Here is a 21435-nt window from a genome sequence, read left to right as displayed (position 1 = left end):
GCTGAAGGGATCCTGAAGCTGACGAGATTAAGACTGAAGGCATAGTGTAAGCTGACGGCATTAGTAAAAGATTGCTTGCCAACCACGTTTGCGTATGTAAGGAAATGACTTGCCCTCCATGTTTTGGGAAAGCTAAAAGGGATTCTTATATGAAAAGGATCCCGCAAAATACGTCCAAGAAGACTCCTATAAGAAAAAGACTTCTACTCTAAGGAAAAGGGGTCAACCCCTACTACTATAAAAACCCAAGCACCCTCACAAACCAAGGTACGCATAATTTACCCTCTCTAGCACTCTAGAGTTGTGAGAATAGTTCTGACTTGACCTTCGGAGGGTATTTGTATGGCACCACACCAGTGCTCTCTGTTAGGTCTTCTCTTTTTCCTGTGCAGGAGTTGTTTTGGGTGTACGAGGACTGTGTAGCTTATTGGTGATTTTTTCAGCATCATCACCAACTATCAATTGCAATGCATCATCAAGAGTGTTCCTTTACTCAATGAATAAAACTATTTTGTCTCACTTTGAGTGTTTCACCTTATGCTTCATCAACTATAATATCTCATTCTCTGTTTGTTTTTTTGTTTTTTTTTTTTTTTTAATTCAATAAAAACCTGCTCATAGTCTTCTTCCTACTTTAAAAAAGGATGCTGCATTTCTTCTTCTTCTCCCACCCCCCCCCCCCCCTCCCCTTTTTATTGGTAAGAATTTAACGTATCCACATCCTATTCTTCTAGATTATGGAGGATGAAAGTATCATACTAGTATCTGACTCAAAAACCATCACTAACCCAACATCTTGATCCAGTCAAAATTAACTCAGTACGCAAAAGGAAAGCTGTAAACTTCAATTTGACTTATTATTGCCAGATAGAAATAGTACTATTATGATCTACGTAGAATATCCTTCATTCTATGGCCCGTTGACTGGCTCAAGCCCTATGCCAACACTTTTTCTTTCCTTTTTTTGGCTACAATTTGCCATCGCATATAGTACTAGCTAGCTTGCTCTCCAGCTTAATTCCTACTGGTCCTAGTTTTCTATCTTTTTGCTAACGAGAGGAGGGTGACTGAGGAATTTGAACCCAAGTTCTCTTCTATAGGAGAACTGTACAATGCAATCATGTTATGATCATCGTCACCTTAGCATGAATTTTAATGCAAAATTTATGTCTAAACTCTAAAAATACTTTTGGGTTTGATATTTACCTTATATATGAATGGGAGATGTAAATTCTGACCACCCTTTTCCTCTCCTCTTCCACATTTTCGTCTGCTCTAAACAAACCCTTAAGATTAATTTGAATTAATTGCTTGGTTGTCTTTCCATTATAGTTGTTGTTCTTATGCCACTCATCTGTTAATCCATTCTGGGTTCGACATGGCCAAGGCGAATTTGTTAAGCTGTTTAAAGTTACTTTAGGATAAGGAGATAATTTGAGGAAGTAGCAAAAAATCAGCTTATCATCAACAATGCATTAGAACACATGTAAGTACATATATAAAATAGAGGAGAATAACCACAAGGAAGTGATACTTTTTTAGACTTAGACTGAGTGCATACGCAGGTAATTGGTAGAGCCAATAAAGCCAAAGAAATTACATAAATTATTATCACACACTTAAGGAAACACAATATAGAAGATGTTTTATGAACCCCAAATCATCACAATGGCCAGAACGGTCACTCCAAGAAGCACAGCTAAAAATTTGTAGAATGGAGTGTCAAAATAACATTCAGATTGGGGTGTGTAGCCTTTTGCCATAAGATGGTTGATGGCAACATAGACGAAAACCCCACAAGCAAGGCCCATTGAGATAGCATAGATCCAATTAGCTGTTTGTCCTTGAGTTGTGGCATCAATAGCAATGCCAATCCCAACTCCAACAGGGCTAGATATAGCAAAAGCAAACGAATAAGCCGCAGTTGACAGAAATGGCCTCTTTGCTAGCATCCTGAGCAATGCTATCCCCATTGAAATGGCTGCAAAGACTTTGTGCAAGGATATTGTCAATAGATTCTTCCATGCATCAGCCTCAGTAGCTGAAATTTAGTTGGGAGGGGTTGTAGTTAAGTTAGCTAAACGAAAGAAATCACTACTAATTCAAACTAGCAGACCGGAGATATGGGTTTCGATCCTTTTGAAGCAAATTCACGTATATGGGTTGGATTAAGATCATCTAAATTTTCTAGGGTACTCTACCAAATAGATTTCTCTAAATCCTAACCAATCTTTTATAATTTAAGGGTCTAGATTCTATCATGTTAGCATTCCACTAATAATACTCTTAAAATAATAAAATAATGTTGCAAACAAAACAATTAAGAAAAACAATTAACATTATTATTAGTGGAATGCTGATATGATAGAATTTAGGCTCTTAAATTGTAAAAGAGTGGTTAGGATTTAAGGAAATCTATTAGTAGAGTATCTTAGGAAATTTAGAGGATCTGAATCTATAAAGTTGTGATTTACAACTATGTTTTATGTTGGCTTTATTCCATGACAAAAAGTGTTGTATTTACTTTAATTTTGTTCCTTTTATTTTGTGGGATTTTATTATATTGGGTTTGGTATAAATTAGTGAAGAATCAATCATGAAATGAAGATTAGTGCATTTCACGACTAGCTCGCGAGAAATTCACAAGAAGGGTTCCCGCGAAAAGGGCATGTGAGAAGCACATGACTGGGAGTTGAAAAGTCGTGTCAGGCTGTCAATTTCACGAGTATTTCACGAGTAAGACCTTCCCACGAGATACCCGTGAAACATTCTGCTTGGAGAATTTTTAAGTGTGACTTTCTTACCATTCACCCATACTATATATACCCTCATTACCCGCAAATTGAAAGGGAGGCCATTCAGAGAGAAAAACCCTAGATAGGTTTTCTATAACACACACACACACCCATCTTTTAGAGAGAGAGAGAGAGAGAGAGAGAGAGAGAGCTATTCATCCTTAGTGAGAAATCATTGTTGCATCTTCTCCTTCCCTCTCCCATTGACATACCTTGAGAGGAGATTTGTACCCAAATACAACTCACACTTTTTCAGAGTGTAGAGAGTGTTTTGGAGCTTGGAAAGCTTTAGAGATTTGCTAAAAGAAGCCGGTAAGGCTTGGCGGATGCAATCGGGCGTATCGCGGAATTAGGAAAGCTAGAAAAGACACGGTTCCGAGAAGTCTTGTTGGAGTAGGAGCTTGGAGGGCTTAGGTACATTGGGTAAATTAGGTTTGGAGGGTCTCTTGCTATTCGTGTATCCCAACTTATTGTCTAGTTGATTGATTTACCGCTTGGAAGGCGGCGGAGAGGTTTTTTGCCGAGTTCTTTGGTTTCCTTTTCGATAACACATCGCCGTGTTATCTTGTTTCTGCATCTCTCTTCCCTTACTCTTGTACTTTACTTTTATTATTTGTTGTTCATGTTTATGCACTAGAGTAGTATCAGTTGATTGCGTTTCATTAACTCTTGTTTTTGCACTTAGATAAGTTAGAGTAAAAGCAATCTAGCTGTAATCTTTTAATTTGGGGTCTAAACAGCTCTTGTGTTTTTAACACACATCCGAGCTTTCAGAATCCATATGGGTTTTACAGTAGCTAAACACAACATACAATAATATCAAATCATGAAATAAGATGGATCTAGATATGTTTGTCTAAAATACATAGTACAAATGTACTTGTTTACAATATCTTACAAAGATGGTAGCTATGTGCTTCTAAAATTATTTATAGACTCAAGTGTGATATGTCTAGATATATAAGAAACAATCTCTATTGGTTATTATACCAATTACAAAAAGAAAAGGACATTGAAATTTATAAAGAAGAAGAGCTATATTATATTCAATGATTTCTTCAAACCAAATTGCCAGCCACCCTTTACTTTTCCCATCAGAATAACTTAATGCCATAAACTAAGGGTCCATTTGGTCGAAGGAGTGAAAAAGTGGGAGGATAGAAAATAGTGGGAGGATGGAAAACTGGAAGGATAGAAAAGATTTTATTTTCTCTCATTTTTGTTAGGTTGGGAGTGGAAAAGTGGAGGGATGAAAAAAATGAGTTTGAATAAATTTATTCATATTCCATTGTTAAAGAATAATGCCCAATTAAAACAAAAAAGTGACAAATAACCACAAAAAAGAGCAATCACCCAAATTTATTTAAAAAAAATCATGTAAAAAAAAATCATTTCTAGTTATTAAAAAAAAAAAAAAAAGATGGCCAACTTTACTATCTAGAATAGGGGAAAAAAAAAGGTGCCAGGCCTAGAAAATCAAAAGAAAAAAGGCAAAAAGGCAATGTTAGGGGAGAAGAAAAAAAAAAAAATAGAGGCAACCCATGTGCACATGGACCTGGGTATTTTTCTCAATCAAGGAAAAATTCATCCCTACTCAGTTTTCTCTCCCTTTTGGAGAGAAAACACTTGGGCTCCATCATTTATTTCCCTTCCCATTTTCTCTCCAAAGTTTTCCATTTATCCTATTTCACCTCCAAACGAACACATCCTAAAGTAAGATGAAATTCGATGGACAAGGAAAAAAGACAAAAAAAGAAATATATGTATACACAATATGTATGAATATATCATTTACCTGAAACTCCCATAGCAATACCCTCAAATACAGAATGAAAACACAAGGCGAGGATGAGTAGTAAGGCGTCTCCAAAAGATGTTATCCTCAAAAACTCTGGGTTGACATCAACATGCACCTCTTTAGGTTGCTCCTCAGGTGTCCTTCCTTCTTCCACAACCAGAACCCTAACATCTCTTTTGACACCACTTGTAACATGAGACACTATGCAATCAGCAAGCAATGTCAAAACATAATCAACCGATGCTAACATGAATGCAAAAGGGTATGTTTTAGTTGTGAGGTCTACAAAGGTCCCAGTTGAATCACTCAAGAAATGGATCAGAGAGTTGCTAGGAAAACCCCCCCAACAAATTGCGTTCCCAAGATAAGAAAGCTTTCATTCCGTCAAAAAAAGTAGGGAGAGATCCCAAATGCAAAAGTGCTTACTAGTAGGATTATCAAGCACCATACTTTAACAAGAATCAACTGCTTTGAGTGCAAATTTACTTGATTGCTGCTACTCTGATCATTTCGACCTTGAGGTCTGTTGATGCCCAATTTTGGCAAAAGGGCTCAATGGCAGAAGAAGCCCAACAATAATGGTCCACAGGCTTACAAAATAGTAAAGTGGCCCTAAAGAAAGCAAATGGGCTAAGGGAGCCCCAAAGACTAAAGTAGTAAGCCCATGAGAATCATAAGAAATAGAAAGGAAGCAAAAAAGGGGCCGGAGTCCAAAGAAAGGAATTAGTAAATGGGATTGTTTTGAAGGCCAATAAACCTAAAGGTAAATGATATGGTAATTGGGCCGGGGAAGTCCAAAAGATTTAGCAAAACTCCATGGGAATGTAAAAAGTAGGAAAGAATGAAATGGGCTAGTGATGCCTTAAAGAATGAAATGGGCCGATGATGCCTAAGGAATAAAATGGGCCAGGGAAGCCCAAGATTGTTATATGAACTAGCCCAACAGGAATACAAGGTAGTGTAAACTAAAAGAAGGGATAACATATGAAATTGGCATGGCAAACACTTCAGTCTGCAAGTCCAGAAGTAGTATAGTAAACAAGAGTAAATGATATCATAGTAGGAACAATGTAGTGGCATGGCAAGAGCACCAACTAGCCTGCAGACAAGAGGTGAAAGGAGATATAGGCTGAATTAAAGAAGAGATAGCCCACAGCCGAAGCAATGCTCAACCTAAAGAAGAAATGAGATGCAAAGAATGAAGACTCAGGAACTCATCCACGCCAAAAGAGTTAAACAAGGACCAGAACATGTAGTAGAGTCAGACAAATCTGTAGGCAATGGCAAATGCATGAACGCCAGAAAAGCAATGGACTTATATGAAAGTAGAGCATGCACATAAGGCTTAGACACCACCTACCTGTACCTAGCCAATACAAGAGAAGTGGGCCATGGGTCTGAGGTAAGAGAGGGTGTGGTCTGGTGGTTGGGAGAAGGGGGATCCTATTTTGGGGTTCCTGCTTAAGCTTTTTTGGGAGAAATATCCTACTAGGATGACATACTACCCAAAAGGGGCAAACATGAGATGGAATCATTAGGTACATGCTATAGGGGTTGGTAAGAGAGAAACTCAACTTTTATTGGGATGGGAGTGTTAAGGGAAGTAGAAAACAAAACAAAAACTACTTTTGTCTGGGAATGAGGCATCGCACGACCAACACAGTGTAGTGATGGTGGCTAGGTAGCTAGCAAACTAGTGGGTAGTTTGGGAAGGACACCCATAATAGGCTAAAAGTAGTTAAGGAGTAAAAATAGTAAATCCTGTCACGACAGGCAGCACAAAAAGCCATAAACTTGCATAGTAAAAGGGAGGAGGAACAACAAACAAGAGAGAACATAGAAAACAGAGAAAAAAAAATAAAGAAAACAAGGAAAAACAAGTAAGAAAAGAAAAACTAAGAAAACAAGAAAACTAGGAGTGAGGAAGAAAAATAGGAGTGATAGGAGTGAAAAGCATGCACCAATAGGATACCCACTTCTCTCCCTCTCAATAGCCCTCTCTCTAGCAAGTCAAGAATCTGAGGTCAAGCCACTTAGGCCCATTTTCCAAAGTTAGTAACTTCTATGGCAGAATTCTCCTCTAAGGTTACCCATATTAGAGATTGGTTCCCTTCTTGGACTTGAATCTACCAAGGAGCCAAGTTTGTTCCTCCAGTAGATTAATCTTTTTTTCTTTTGTCATGGTTGATTAAGGACTAACACAATTTTCTTGCCATTAATCTATTCTTGCTATAATCACATTATCATATTTCTCCTCTGTGGAACTTTTTAAGCATTATCGCTGTCAGCAGAAAATATTTTAGTTGAAGTATTTTAGTTATCTTGTTGTATTATGTTTTTCCTACTATAATGCTTTTTGTAACAGTATTTCCTACCGCGGGCATGTGATACCAAAGATTCCTTCTAGGGCTTTAACTTGCGCACAAGCTGGCCTAAGGTGTGTTTCAATTAGGCTAGTCCTGACTTTCCTACCCCAGAATCATAGGGCTGCAATACAGCAAGAGAGATCTAGTCCAAGACGCAAAAAGGCCCACTAAAGAAAGGGTGTTTGCAGAGGGATAGCTTGTATTGAAGATTGTAGACCACGTTAGGCGAGATATGGCAGGACCATCTAAATTTTCACCGAAATGGGAAAGACCTTTCATAGTAAGGGAAGCACATGTAAGTGGGTATTACCTTTTGGCTTAGATGAATGGAAAAGATTTAACGGACCTTGTTAATGGCAAATGGTTAAAGCGTTATTATGCTTAGGAAACATTATGTAGTTATTCCTTTCTCTTGTTTAGTTTTCTTTCCTCCAAGTGACCACCTTTGCAAGGAATAATGTCACAAGAAAGTATTATAGTATGTTCTCGTTTGTAAAAGGTAATGAAGACTATGGAGTATTAGTAAAACACATTGTATCATAATCATAGTAATAGCTATAGCAGATGTAGAATAATATATTATAAGCCCATACTATATAAGTCATGTCAGGCTTATTAAATAAGTGCTAGAGAAATAAGGAAGTGTACTGGGTAGGATGAAAAGGGAAGGAAAATAAACATTGTAAGGTTGAATTTATTCAACCATCTAATTGGCTTTATTCCGTGCCAAATTTGCTTGTAATTCAGCATTTAGTAACCCTGTATTTAGGTGGGATTGTTGTAAGGGTAGTGAGTGAGATAGTGTGAAGATTGCTCAAGAGTGTGCAAGAAAACAGAGAGTCGCGGCTGGGACTCGCGACTGGACTCGCGGCTTCAACCCGCCAGAATCTGCACACGTGCCAAGCATGCTGGAAGATGAACAGTCATGCTAGCTGGAGCACTACAGGACAAAACAGGACAACTGGCCATACGGTTAACTTGCGACTGGAACTCGCGACTTAGTCAAGCCGCGAGGTCAAGCCGCGAGCCACCCCTGTTTTGGAAAAACCTGACGTTTCGCATTCCACTCCTCTTCAGTATAAATACCCTTTTAACCCACGATTGAAAGAGAGCTTCCAGAGAGAATTTTGAGAGAGAAACCCTAAAGAAAAACCAGATTGTTTTACCCACAATCTCTACCTTAGAGTCTCATCAAAATCCCTCACTCTCTTCCTCTCCATTGTCAAATCCTTGAGAGGCCTTTATACCAAACCTGGTTCTCACCATTATCATCTCTGTGAGACAGTCGTTTGGAGTTCTGGGAAGCAGTTAGGAAGGAGCCAATATTCATTGGTTGATGCTACGGTGTAGTAGCGGAATCCGGAAAGCTAGAAAAGAAAAAGGTTCGGCGCAACCTCGTTGGAGCAAGAAGCTTGGAGGGCTTAGGTGCATTGGGTAGATTAGGCTTGGAGGGTCTATTGCTGTCCTTGTATCCCAACTGTATTTTCTAGTGGATTGATTACCGCTTGGAGGGCGGCGGAGAGGTTTTTCGCCGAGGTCTTCGGTTTCCTCTTCGATAACATATCTGGTGTTATCGCTGTGTTTGCATCTTCCTTCCTCTCTATCTCTGCCTTTACATTATCTGCTGTGGTTTATTTTGTTGTGGCTTAGATAGTTGTTTAGTCAATACCATGTTATAGCATATGTTAAGTTTCCGCACACTATTGTTTAACATATTGCGTGTGTTGATTAAATTGGTTTTTGGGGGTCTAAATGTTCAAAAGTGTTTTTGTACACGTTTTTGAACTTTCAATTGGTATCAGAGCAGGTACACATCTGTTTGGTTTTATTACCATTGTGTGATCCTTGACTCCCTTTCTTTTTGAGATGGATAGGTCTCAATCCCTTAATGCACCTCCATATTTTGATGGAAGTAACTATGCATTTTGGAAGGTTCGTATGAGAGCCTTTTTATGCTCTATTGATGAATCCGTGTGGGATGCTGTTGAGATAGGTTGGACCAAACCTGAAGCAGCCAAATCCACATGGGATAAGGCAGCACTTACTGCATCTAATGCTAACAATAAAGCACTAAATGCTATTTTCTGTGGTGTGTCTCCAGATGAATTTCACAGGATTTCTCACATTATTATTGCCAAAGATGCATGGGAGATTCTGGAAACAACTTATGAAGGCACGAAGAAGGTGAAAGATACCAAGTTACAAATGCTGACCACTCGGTTTGAGGAGCTCAAGATGAGTGAGGATGAGTCTTTCGACTCGTTCTATGGGAAGTTAAATGAAGTAGTTGTCAGCAAGTTTAACTTGGGGGAGAAGATGGAGGATTCCAAGATTGTAAGGAAGATCCTTCGATCATTGCCGGAAAGCTTCCGTGCCAAAGTAACAGCCATTGAAGAGAGCAAGGATCTTGACGACATCAAGGTTCAAGAGCTGGTTGGTTCTCTACAAACCTATGAAATGTCGCTGCCAAATCAACGGAAGGGTAAATCCATTGCTCTAAAGACTGTTAATGAAAAGGTGGAAGATCAAGGCTTTTCGGGAGAAGATATGGTGGACAAGGATGTAGCCTATCTTGTTAAAAATTTCAAGAAGTTTTTGAAATTCAAAAACAATGGAAAATTTGATGATAAGAGAAATTTCCAAAATTCTGGAAGGGAGAAGAGGGATTTCAAGAGGAAAGATGGAAAAGAATCCCAATCCACACAAGGTGTTACTTGTTTTGAATGCAACGGGCATGGACACTTCAAGAGGGAATGCCCTAATTATTTGAAATCAAAAGGCAAGGTGTATGCCACGACCTTGAGTGATTCAGACTCATCCGACTCAGAATCTGAAGAGAGCTGTGATGGAGAAGGGAACTATTCAGCTTTCATGACTATTGCTCATGTTGAGTCTTCGGATGAATTAAATTTGCTTGTTCAAGAACTTGGAGAACATAGTGAGGATGACTCACTAGGAATTGTTGAAGAATCGGAAGCTGAAGAAGAAGAAAGCACAGCTACTCTTCAAGAAAATTACAACTCACTTTTGGAGAAATCTGGTGAATACACAAGGGTGGCCAAGGCTGCTGTAAGAAAGATGAAGAAGGCTGAGGAGGACTACAAAAGTCTCCTAATCCGATATAGGGAGGCCAAATGCGAGATTGAAACTTTGAATGGTGAGCTCTCCGAAGCTTACACTAAAGTTAGATTTCTTGAAAGTGAGGTTGTTCAAGCAAATGCAAAAATAGAGAGGGTCACCACCAAGAAGCTTGATGATGTTATATCATCTCAAAAGAGCTTCTCAGACAAATCCGGACTGGGATATACCGGAGGAAGTAGCTCAACTGGAAATATCACCAAAGAAGTGAAGTTTGTGAAGTCCAAAGATCCAGTTGTAGCTGACTCTACGAGTGTGAACCTCGAGGTGGAGAAAAAGAAGAATGTGGTGGACCAACGAATGCTGAATCATCGGAATCAGTCTATGGGCAGGTCCGAGTCTCGTGCCAAGTCACGTCCACGACCACAAAGAGGTCCTAGAGGAACGTATGTGTGCCATTACTGTGGACTTCAAGGGCACACTCGACCAAATTGCCAAAAGCTGAGGGCAATGAACAGTGCTACTCCTCAAAGGTCAGGAGGACCAAGAGTTGATAGGAGAACTTGGGCAGGGGATCAACCTAGAGAGCAAAACGGAGATCCCGGAATGATGAACGTGATGAAGATGATTGGTGCATTCACCAACTGCTTGGAAAGCTTCTCACGAAGGTTTGAAAGCCCTAACTCCCGTACCCAATCCTTTAAGGAAATCACCCCAAACGCAAGTGACGTGTGGGTGAAAAGGGGTACTCATGCATAAGCATTACAACATGTCCATGCATTAATACTTCCTATGATTTGTGAATATGTTTGTTTGGTATGCTTGTTGTGTTTGTTTTTGGGTGTTTGTTTGTGGATATTTCTTAATTGTGTTTTATCATTCTTTTTGTTTCTTAAGTCAAAAATCCAAAAATTACATAAACATTTGAAAATCAAAAGGGCTTGATTGACTTTGTTGAGTTTTTGTCTTAAAACTCGTTTTGCCGTGTACCTTTGTGCTAATGGCTTTGTGCATTTTCGAACATTACTTGTTTTCATGCACTCATATCACTATGGGAAAAATCTTGAAATCTATGTGATTGTTGTAAATAGATCTTCAAACTTGTCATGAATGATTGGTGAATGGTTATGTTGATCTTGAAACATGCATAGACTTGTGTCTATATCTCTTCCCATTTTTTATTTTTTTGCTAAAAAGAGCTCACTAAATGTAAATCTCCAAATGAAAAGAGATATTGAGCTGCAAAAGCCTGTCGCACATTCTAGTATTTGACTAGGAAAAAGGGTAAGCGACCTTATATCAAAAGTGAAATTTCTTTCAAAAAGGCCAAAGGCCTGTTCTTCAAAGAAAAATGTTGTCTATACCTCTCACAATGAGAGATGATTTCCTCAAAAGATCAAATGTTATGGCTGAAAGTGGAGTCAAATGAAAGGCTCCAAGTTATGTTATCAAGTTGTGTGGGAAGTCATATATTCATATTTCTATAATTGAGATTGGTCACATGATCTAGTGCTAATTGTGTATGCCTTGGTTGAATTGATCATTGAAGCTTCACATTAGAAAAAGGACTATTTCAATGCTGATATCCACACACAACACACAAGTTTATGTTTGATAAATGCCCTATTCATTTGTGTGATTGTACTTGATAAAATGTGTTTTCACATACTCAATCTTTGTTGATTCAAGCACAAAAAGATTTTTGAGTGTTTTAGGTGTTTTTGGAAAGTGTTTTTGCTGAAAAATCTGAAAATTTCAAAAATACAGTTTTGCCCTGTTTTGGCGGCTCAGTCGCGGGTGTATCAAGTCGCGTGCCTCAGTCGCTTCTTCGCTGGTCAGTTTTGGCGACTTGTTCGCGAGTGGAAGGTCCAGTCGCGAGATTCACTCAGAGATTTTCGCGGCTCAGCTCGCGACTCACTCGCGTGTAGACCTTCCAGTCGCGAAAAACACTTAGAAAAATTTTTCAAAATTTTCCTCTTGTGTGCTTTGGCGGCTTGAGCTGGCGACTGTGTGGCGACTTGATCCAGTCGCGAAAATCGCGTGTTTTGCAGAAACAGGAGCAGTTTTTAAACCTCTTTCAGTTTTCCCTCGAACTTTTGTAACTGTTCACCTTCTCTTAAAAACTGCTGTTTTCTCCCAAACCTCTTCGTGAATCCATTTCTCAAACCCTTTTGGTACTTCATTTCTTCTCCAAATCATCAAGAAAAGGTATGGTTTTTGATTTTTCAATCTCAGTTTCTTTTTCCTGCATATTTCTGTTACTGTTTGGACTGGTATTGTGTTCGTTTTTCTTATCTCTATGTGTAATGGGTTTGGAGTATCCTGTTTTTGATATTGTTCTCACCCGTTTTCATGCTGAGCAGTCAATGTGTTTTTCATTGTTCTGAATTTTTGCTGATTTTTGAATCTGAGAATCTTTTCTGAAATGGGTTTGGTGTTCATGTGACTTACTCATTACTCTTGTCTGAATATTGATGTGTGGATGTTAAGGTTTCTTCATGATTGAAATATTTTCCCCATGTTCATGTCTCTGTTGGAGTGATGTTTGTTATCTGTTCTAAATATTCATATGCTGTTTGTTATTACATATCATGGTCATGTTAACCTGTCTCAATGACAGTTGTTGCGTCTCTCTTTGTCTTGGTGCACTTTCACCAAGTTTGATGCACGTATTGATTTGTGCTTCTGTGGTTTATTGGAAGGATTGTTTGGGTCTGCACTATATTCAGTCTGGGTTTTTATATTGAAATATTGTTTATACTGAATCTTGTTGACAATCTTTTGTGGGGTATTGTTGCTTGGTTCTTTTCTGTTGGTCTGCTCTCTTGCAGATGTCTCGTCGATCATCCAGGGGTAAAGACATTGTTTCTGACGAACCAGCAACCCCAGTTGCTAAAAGGACTCGTCTTTCATCTCAAGCATCTCAAGATCCCAATGAGGATAGATTCAGAGTTCCCCTAAACTCACACGCCTACTCAAATGTGTTTGACAAGTCAACAACTATAGTGGAGCGGGTCGTAGAGTTCAACACCTTAGGGACTACTTTCATCCCTCGAATCTTTGAGAAACGAGACTGGGCAAACTTGTTCGGAAACTTTGATGATCCAATGGATGAGCTGGTCAAGGAATGCTTCTCCAATGCATCTGATCTTGGACCTATCCTCATTTTCTGGGTCAGAGGAACAGAGTTTAGTGTTACCCCAGACTCCATCGCAGATCTTCTCGGCATCACCAGACCTCAGAATGTGAACTTAACTCCCTATGATGAACGAAATCCAGAGGTTGGGGAAATTCTACAAATCCTAGGACACGATCATGAGGTGTCTAGTGCAGGAACTTCCATCAGCACCGCAAAGTTTGCACCTGAGTTGACCACACTGAAGTTGATCATGTTCACCAACCTCTACCCATTGTCCAACACTACATTCATCAATCTTGGGAGAGCTATATTTCTGTGTGATCTCATTACCGGAGCCCCCATTGATATATGTGCTCACATCTACTACAACCTGAGGAAGACCGCTTGTCGATCTACAGCTCGAGGAATCATTCCATTTTGCAGTCTCGTCATGAAGCTCATCCTTAATGCAGGCATTACTCCTCCTGCAGATGGTAAAATGTTGACTCGTCAACGTCCCATTTCTTTGTTCACTCTTCAAGCAAGCAGAAGTCACTCCTCCAAATCACCAAGACATGCTCACATCTCTCCGGGTCCTTCATTTGCCCCTGACTCAGAGACACCTGCACATACCACCTCTACATCTCGTGCTGTTCCTGAAGCTTCACAGGCTGGTATTCCGCAAGCACAAACTGCTTCTCATTCTGACAGAGTTGGCAGTGTTCTTGAGCATATTCAGAAACGAGTTGATGAGCTTGTGGCACTTCTCTATTCCACAAACAACCATGTCCAAATGCGCCTCGAGACTATGGAGACTCAGCTAGATGAGATTCAACGGAAGTTGGATGAGAGTCTTTAGCTATTCGTGACAAAAAGGGGGAGAGCATTCAGTAAGGGGGAGAAAAAGTTCAAAGGGAAGTGTGCATAGTGATAGGGGGAGCACACACACACACATATTTTTGCTTTCGTCTCATCTTCTAAACTAATGGTTATTTTGGTTTTGATATACTGTGTTTTGGTGTATAATTGTTTCTAACTTTCCTCATATACTCTTGGATAAACTTTTATATATGTTTGTTGATGTTATTCAGGTATTTGTTAGTTTGTACCCATATGCTTTTGTAAGCTTTGAGGGTTTATGTTTTATGCATAGTTTGTAGGCCTTGTGGTATGTACCATGCTTAAGTGCAGCCTTTATGCTATGTGAAATCAGTATTTTAAATCTAAATGTTCAGCATTGTGGTTTATATACTGTCACTCTTGTGCCCTTGTAGGATTGTTCCTAGATGCATATGCCTTGTGTGCTATGCATTGGTTGAGTGTTGAGCATACAAGTGTCTTGCCTTGTGCTTGTTAACTTGTATGTCTTTGTGTTCATTCCAAGTGTGAATGAACACTGTGATCACTACCTTGTGGTGTTCACTTGGTTGATCAAGCCATGGTTTGTTCATTAACTCCATCTTATGCTTGATCTCTTTTTGCCTGTTTCATATGCATTAATAATTTTCTGCTTACAATGATCATGGTGTATTGTTGTGTTTCAGGAGTTTATGTTCATATAATTCAAGTGCTTCACAGCTTCTAGAATTAGGTGTGAGTGAGTTTTGATCAACTGTTCCCAACTCACATGTTAAGTCTAGAGTCTGTTTTAGGGTTTTGTCACGGAATAGCCAAAGGGGGAGATTGTAAGGTTGAATTTATTCAACCATCTAATTGGCTTTATTCCGTGCCAAATTTGCTTGTAATTCAGCATTTAGTAACCCTGTATTTAGGTGGGATTGTTGTAAGGGTAGTGAGTGAGATAGTGTGAAGATTGCTCAAGAGTGTGCAAGAAAACAGAGAGTCGCGGCTGGGACTCGCGACTGGACTCGCGGCTTCAACCCGCCAGAATCTGCACACGTGCCAAGCATGCTGGAAGATGAACAGTCATGCTAGCTGGAGCACTACAGGACAAAACAGGACAACTGGCCATACGGTTAACTCGCGACTGGAACTCGCGACTTAGTCAAGCCGCGAGGTCAAGCCGCGAGCCACCCCTGTTTTGGAAAAACCTGACGTTTCGCATTCCACTCCTCTTCAGTATAAATACCCTTTTAACCCACGATTGAAAGAGAGCTTCCAGAGAGAATTTTGAGAGAGAAACCCTAAAGAAAAACCAGATTGTTTTACCCACAATCTCTACCTTAGAGTCTCATCAAAATCCCTCACTCTCTTCCTCTCCATTGTCAAATCCTTGAGAGGCCTTTATACCAAACCTGGTTCTCACCATTATCATCTCTGTGAGACAGTCGTTTGGAGTTCTGGGAAGCAGTTAGGAAGGAGCCAATATTCATTGGTTGATGCTACGGTGTAGTAGCGGAATCCGGAAAGCTAGAAAAGAAAAAGGTTCGGCGCAACCTCGTTGGAGCAAGAAGCTTGGAGGGCTTAGGTGCATTGGGTAGATTAGGCTTGGAGGGTCTATTGCTGTCCTTGTATCCCAACTGTATTTTCTAGTGGATTGATTACCGCTTGGAGGGCGGCGGAGAGGTTTTTCGCCGAGGTCTTCGGTTTCCTCTTCGATAACATATCTGGTGTTATCGCTGTGTTTGCATCTTCCTTCCTCTCTATCTCTGCCTTTACATTATCTGCTGTGGTTTATTTTGTTGTGGCTTAGATAGTTGTTTAGTCAATACCATGTTATAGCATATGTTAAGTTTCCGCACACTATTGTTTAACATATTGCGTGTGTTGATTAAATTGGTTTTTGGGGGTCTAAACGTTCAAAAGTGTTTTTGTACACGTTTTTGAACTTTCAAACATAAAGGAAGGAAACAAACAAAAAAATACATAATTTAATAGCTTGATAAAAGGTTTAAAATAAGAGTCTGATCTCCAAAGTGACTAGGGCCAGCAACACCAGAAAGAAGACACTCATGATGTGCTTCTAGGTCTACCACCTCCTTCTACAAAGTCTCAATAAAAGCATTTATGGTGTCCATAGCAAGCTGAACCTTCTTCGTAAAGAATGTTTGAGCAATCTCTCACAAATGGTCCAATAGAAAATCCACAGTGAATCCAACCCTGATCAACTCCTGAACTGTGGCCCTCCATTGTAAAATCCTTTCAGCAGACACAATGTCGACAAAATTATGCTCAATGTCATTCATCACGTTCCCTAGTAGCTTGAGGAAGTGCTCCCTCGCAGATCAACCAAAAAGAAACCCCTACATGAAGTCCCCAAGGCTGGTGTAGACTGCCTCCAAATGGGAGATGCATTCTCGGGGGACCTAAAAGCCATGAAAGTCAACATAAGGGGCTTTAGCACCCTAGAAGTCCACAAGATCAAGATCATTGGTCTCAGGCTGGTCAAATCGGATGAAGAAGGTAGCAGCTTCACTTTCTGGATCATGAACTGTGGTAGAACTACTACCAACCTCAAACCGAGAGGATGTAGCCATCTCAATGGGAGTTGGACGTAGGAAGAAATATGGGGAAAAGAATGAGTTCACAAGAGATAGACAAAGTGAAGAGACAAATTTAACAGTAAAGATTAAGGAAGATATAAGGGAAAGAAAATTACCAGAAGGACCCATAAGAGTGGGGGCTACAGGTGTGGCAAAAGTAAGGGCTGTAGGTATCACGATGTCGACTACGGTCTTGGGCTCCTTAGGAATTTTTGTGGCTAAGAATATTGATGTATGGAATAGTAAGAGAATTGTACCAGGAAATTATAGGAAGAAAAGAAAAATAAGAGTTGTTAAAGACAAGAGACACATACCTATAGCCTCAGTTTCATGCTCACCACCGCCACTATCCTCATCAGAATTAGAAACCCTTGTCCTTATGACGACTCGTCCTCAGAATCCTTAAGGATGTCCTCGGGTCCCTTATCAGAAGACAAATTTGCATTAGGCCCTCGGGTGGCAGAACTAGGAATGGATGAAGAAGTGACCACCAAGGAGGAGCCATCCTTCACAGCCTAGGAGAAGGCAATGAAGGAGGAGTAGCAGGAGAAGCGCTCCCAGTTTGAGATGCACTTGCTGGAGTGGCTTTTCTGGAGAGGAGGAATCTCGGCAGAAATAGGAACAAACTCACCTATCCTCTCAGTCTGGGTATTCTCCTCAACAGGGACAAGCTTGGGTGGAGGAATTGAAGCCTCGGGCAAGAGCTCCTTATGCAGCAGCAAAAGCAGAGGCCATGGCCTTAGCCACTACATCCCCCCATCAAAGATAACCCTCTATGGGCATGCCCATGGTAGTAGAAACCTCCTCACTCATGCGGTGATAAACAGAAAGGGGCTCAAAATCGGCCTAAAAGGAAAAAAAAAAAAAAAAAAGGGGGGGGGGGGGAAGGGGAAGAAGAGAAAGAAGGAAGGTGGATGTTAAGGCAGGAAGAAGAAATAAATACACATGCAAAAAAAAAAAAAATTAAAGAAAAAAAAAGAGAGGAAACACATGGCAACACGTGACAATACAAATGCATGCAAAGGAAATGAATGTACCTTTAACTCGAGTTCATCAAGTAATATGGGGCGGGAGGTAGAAGTGTCCTCCTTATACTTAGACTGCAAAAAAAAAACAAAAAAAACAAAAACAAAAAAAAAAAAAAAAAAAAACAAAAAAAAACAAAAAAAAAACAAAAAACAAAAAAACAAAAAACAAAAAAAACAAAAAAAAAACAAAAACAAAAAAGGAGTAGAGAAACGAATGAGTATGCCTAGTCAGGAAAGCCCCATGATTAAGTAAAATAAAGAAAAAGCAAAGTTTAGAGATAACACACTTTCCCCTCAGTAATTGTAGATAGAGCTGGTGGAGATGTTTTCCTCTTGCTGTCGCAGGTCCTAGAAGGAGGAGCATCCATGAATGGCTTAGGAGCAGAAGGCTTGGGCTTATTTGCGGTAAAATGCCTATTGGAAGGGGTACAAGCAGAGGGAGGAGAAGAACCCTCGAAAACTGTGTTAGCAATGGGAGGAAGGCCACCCTTATAAGGAATGATGTCAAAACAAGTCTCAAAAGAATCATCCCCTCTCTTGGCAAACTTGGGCTTAGTAGACCGAGACACCAAACCCTTCTTCGTAGGAGCAGAAAGGTTCACCTCGTTCACCTTTGTTGGGAAATATAGACCCTAGTTGATAGAATTAACAACTTTTAAACTCAAGTTGTTAATTAGATTTATTATGAATAAACTTGTTAAAACAAACAATCATCAATATCATGTCAAAATCATGCAGCGAAAAAATAAATAAGACAAGATATGATGATCCAATGAAACAAACTAGTTTCACAGTAAAAAACTTGGAGGGAAACCTTCTCGAAAAACAATCTACTATAGTAAAGAGAAGTTTCAGATCTAGTACAAAACCTTTGTCCCTAGACTCTACAATCCCCGTAGATGAACTCACAACAGAAACCTTCTACTGCTTCAGAACCTCTGAACTCTTCAATATATGAACGCCACCCTTTAATGCACGAATCCCAGTACGTGACCAACCAATTGCGCGGATCCTAGTACACGACTTCAATCACCAACTAGAAGAAAATTGTTGGCTGCAAAGTTCTTCACTTTATCAACAATGAAGATCAAGAAACACTTAGTTACAAAACCCTAAGGCGCAAAAGATGCAATAGCTTATTTCAGAGAGAATAATGCTTCAGTCACTTTTTGCTTGTGTTTTCCTTGTATTCTCTTATGTGACGGCCTCTAAAATAAGCCTTATATAAGTTTAGGGTTGTGAGAAATGAAACCCTAAACAAATATGTAAGGTTGAATTTATTCAACCATCTAATTGGCTTTATTCCGTGCCAAATTTGCTTGTAATTCAGCATTTAGTAACCCTGTATTTAGGTGGGTTTGTTGTAAAGGTAGTGAGTGAGATAGAGTGAAGATTGCTCAAGAGTGTGCAAGAAAACAGAGAGTCGTGGCTGGGACTCGCGGGTGGACTCGCGGCTGCAAGCCGCCAGAAGCTGCACACGTGCCAAGCATGCTGGAAGATGAACAGTCATGCTAGCTGGAGCACTACAAGACAAAACAGGACAACTGGCCATACGGTTAACTCGCGACTGGATCTCGTGACTTGGTCAAGCCGCGAGCCACCCCTGTTTTGCTAAAACCTGACGTTTCACATTCCTCTCCACTCCAGTATAAATACCCCTTTAACCCACGATTGAAAGAGAGCTTCTAGAGAGAATTTTGAGAGAGAAACCCTAAAGAAAAATCAGATTGTTTCACCCACAATCTATACCTTAGAGTCTCTTCAAATTCCCTTACTCTCTTCCTCTCCATTGTCAAATCCTTGAGAGGCATTATACCAAACCTGGTTCTCACCATTATCATCTCTGTGAGACAGTCGTTTGGAGTTCTGGGAAGCAGTTAGGAAGGAGCCAGTCTTCATTGGTTGATGCTACGGTGTAGTAGCGGAATCCGGGAAGCTAGAAAAGAAAAAGGTTCGGCGCAACCTCGTTGGAGCAAGAAGCTTGGAGGGCTTAGGTGCACTGGGTAGATTAGGCTTGGAGGGTCTATTGCTGTCCTTGTATCCCAACTGTATTTTCTAGTGGATTGATTACCGCTTGGAGGGCGGCGGAGAGGTTTTTCGCCGAGGACTTCGGTTTCCTCTTCGATAACACATCGCGTGTTGTCTTTGTGTTTGCATCTTCCTTCCTCTCTATCTTTGCCTTTATATTATCTGCTGTGGATTTTATTCTGTTATGGCTTAGATAGTATTTAACCTATTTCACATTATAGCATATGTTAAGTTTCCGCACACTTGTTGTTTGACATATTGCTTGTGTTGGTTAAGTTAATTTTTGGGGGTCTAAACGTTCAAAAGTGTATTGGTACACGTTTTTGAACTTTCAATTGGTATCAGAGCGGGTACACTTGTTGTGGTTTAAATACCTAAGTGTGATCCTTGACCCCTTGTGTTTATTTGCCATGGATTGTGCTTTGTATGCCTCTTTGCATGATTTGGTTGGTGATGAATGTAACATGCCACATGTTTGTGAAAATGCCTCTATGAGTGTTAATCCTCATAAGTGTGATGACATGTTATTTGAATCCATGGGTGTTGTTGACAAACTCTTGAAGAAAAATGCTAAGAAGTTTCAAAAGAATTTGAGTAAGTTATTTTGTGAAAAGGATGATTTGATTGCTAAGCTCAATGAATCCAACAAATTGGTTGAGAAATATAAAAAACTTGCTGAAATTTCTCTTGAAAAGCTGAAAGAGTTTGAATGTTTGAATATGGACTTGGATGCTAAACTTGTTTTGTCTAACAAACTTGTTGATGATCTTAAATGTGAAAATGAATCTCTTAAGATGCATGCCAAGTGTTTGATTGCTGAACCCATTGATAAAATGGATGAAAATATGTGTTGCAATCATGTTGTGGTACCCGATTTTGTGCCTAGTGTGTGTTCTACCGTAAAGGACAAATCGGTGTACATTCCTCCACATAAAAGAAATCAAAAGGTGGAGAGAAAGGCTGTTAAGTCAAAGCCTCTGTTTAGGTCTCAACCTAATGCTTTGGATGGATCTAAGTTTGTTCCAACTTGCCACCATTGTGGTGTGATTGGTCACATAAGACCCCAATGCCCCAAGTTAAAAAGAGAACAAACCTTTGTTGCTAGATCTCTTCCCAAAAAGCCTAGTAGACCTAAACACATTGTGTGTCACCATTGTGGTGCCTTTGGTCATGTAAGACCTAAATGCTCTAAGTTTCATGCTTTTAAAAGAATCAAAAGAAAAGAAAAACTTGAGCTTTTTGGAAGTTGTGCTAAAAAGAGTAAACCGGTTTTAAGTGAAAATAGCATGTTGTTAAAGAAAATGTTTAATGCTCTTAACTCCTTGACTATGTGCATCTCCGGTTCTCATTCTTCCAACCCTCGTCTCATTTCTCATGAGACACTCATTCCAAACAATCATTCCGTTTGGATGAGGAAGGGTTCCTATGGTTGAGCTTTTGCTCTTTTGGTCCTCGATCTAATTCTTTCGATCTTTGTAGGACCCTTCATGCATTAAATGTCATATCTTCATGCATTTTGTGCATCTTGCATTTATTTGTATTCATTGTTTTGTTTTTTATCTTACTTTTATATTTCAGTTTTGTGTGAGTAAAAAATCCAAAACCACATAAAAAGTGAAAAATTCAAAAAGTTTGATCGTATATGTTTGAGCACATATCACATGTGAGTTTGGCCTTGTACCTTTGTACAAATGGCTTTGTGCATTTTCGAGCTTAGCTTGTTATTTTTGCACTTATATCTTTATGGGAAAAATCTTGCCATCTTTGTGTGATTGTTGTAA

General features: G+C 39.7%; 1 pseudogene; it reads right to left on the bottom strand.

The window, feature by feature from the left end:
* Window positions 1-1514: 1514 nt before the first annotated feature.
* On the bottom strand, window positions 1515-16301 carry LOC126699302 (zinc transporter 2-like; annotated as a pseudogene).
* Between the last annotated feature and the right edge of the window lie 5134 nt (window positions 16302-21435).

The sequence above is a fragment of the Quercus robur genome, chromosome 1 (assembly GCF_932294415.1).
Source record: "Quercus robur chromosome 1, dhQueRobu3.1, whole genome shotgun sequence".
NCBI classification, from domain to species: Eukaryota; Viridiplantae; Streptophyta; class Magnoliopsida; order Fagales; family Fagaceae; genus Quercus; species Quercus robur.
This window is presented reverse-complemented; position numbering and strand designations above follow the sequence as displayed.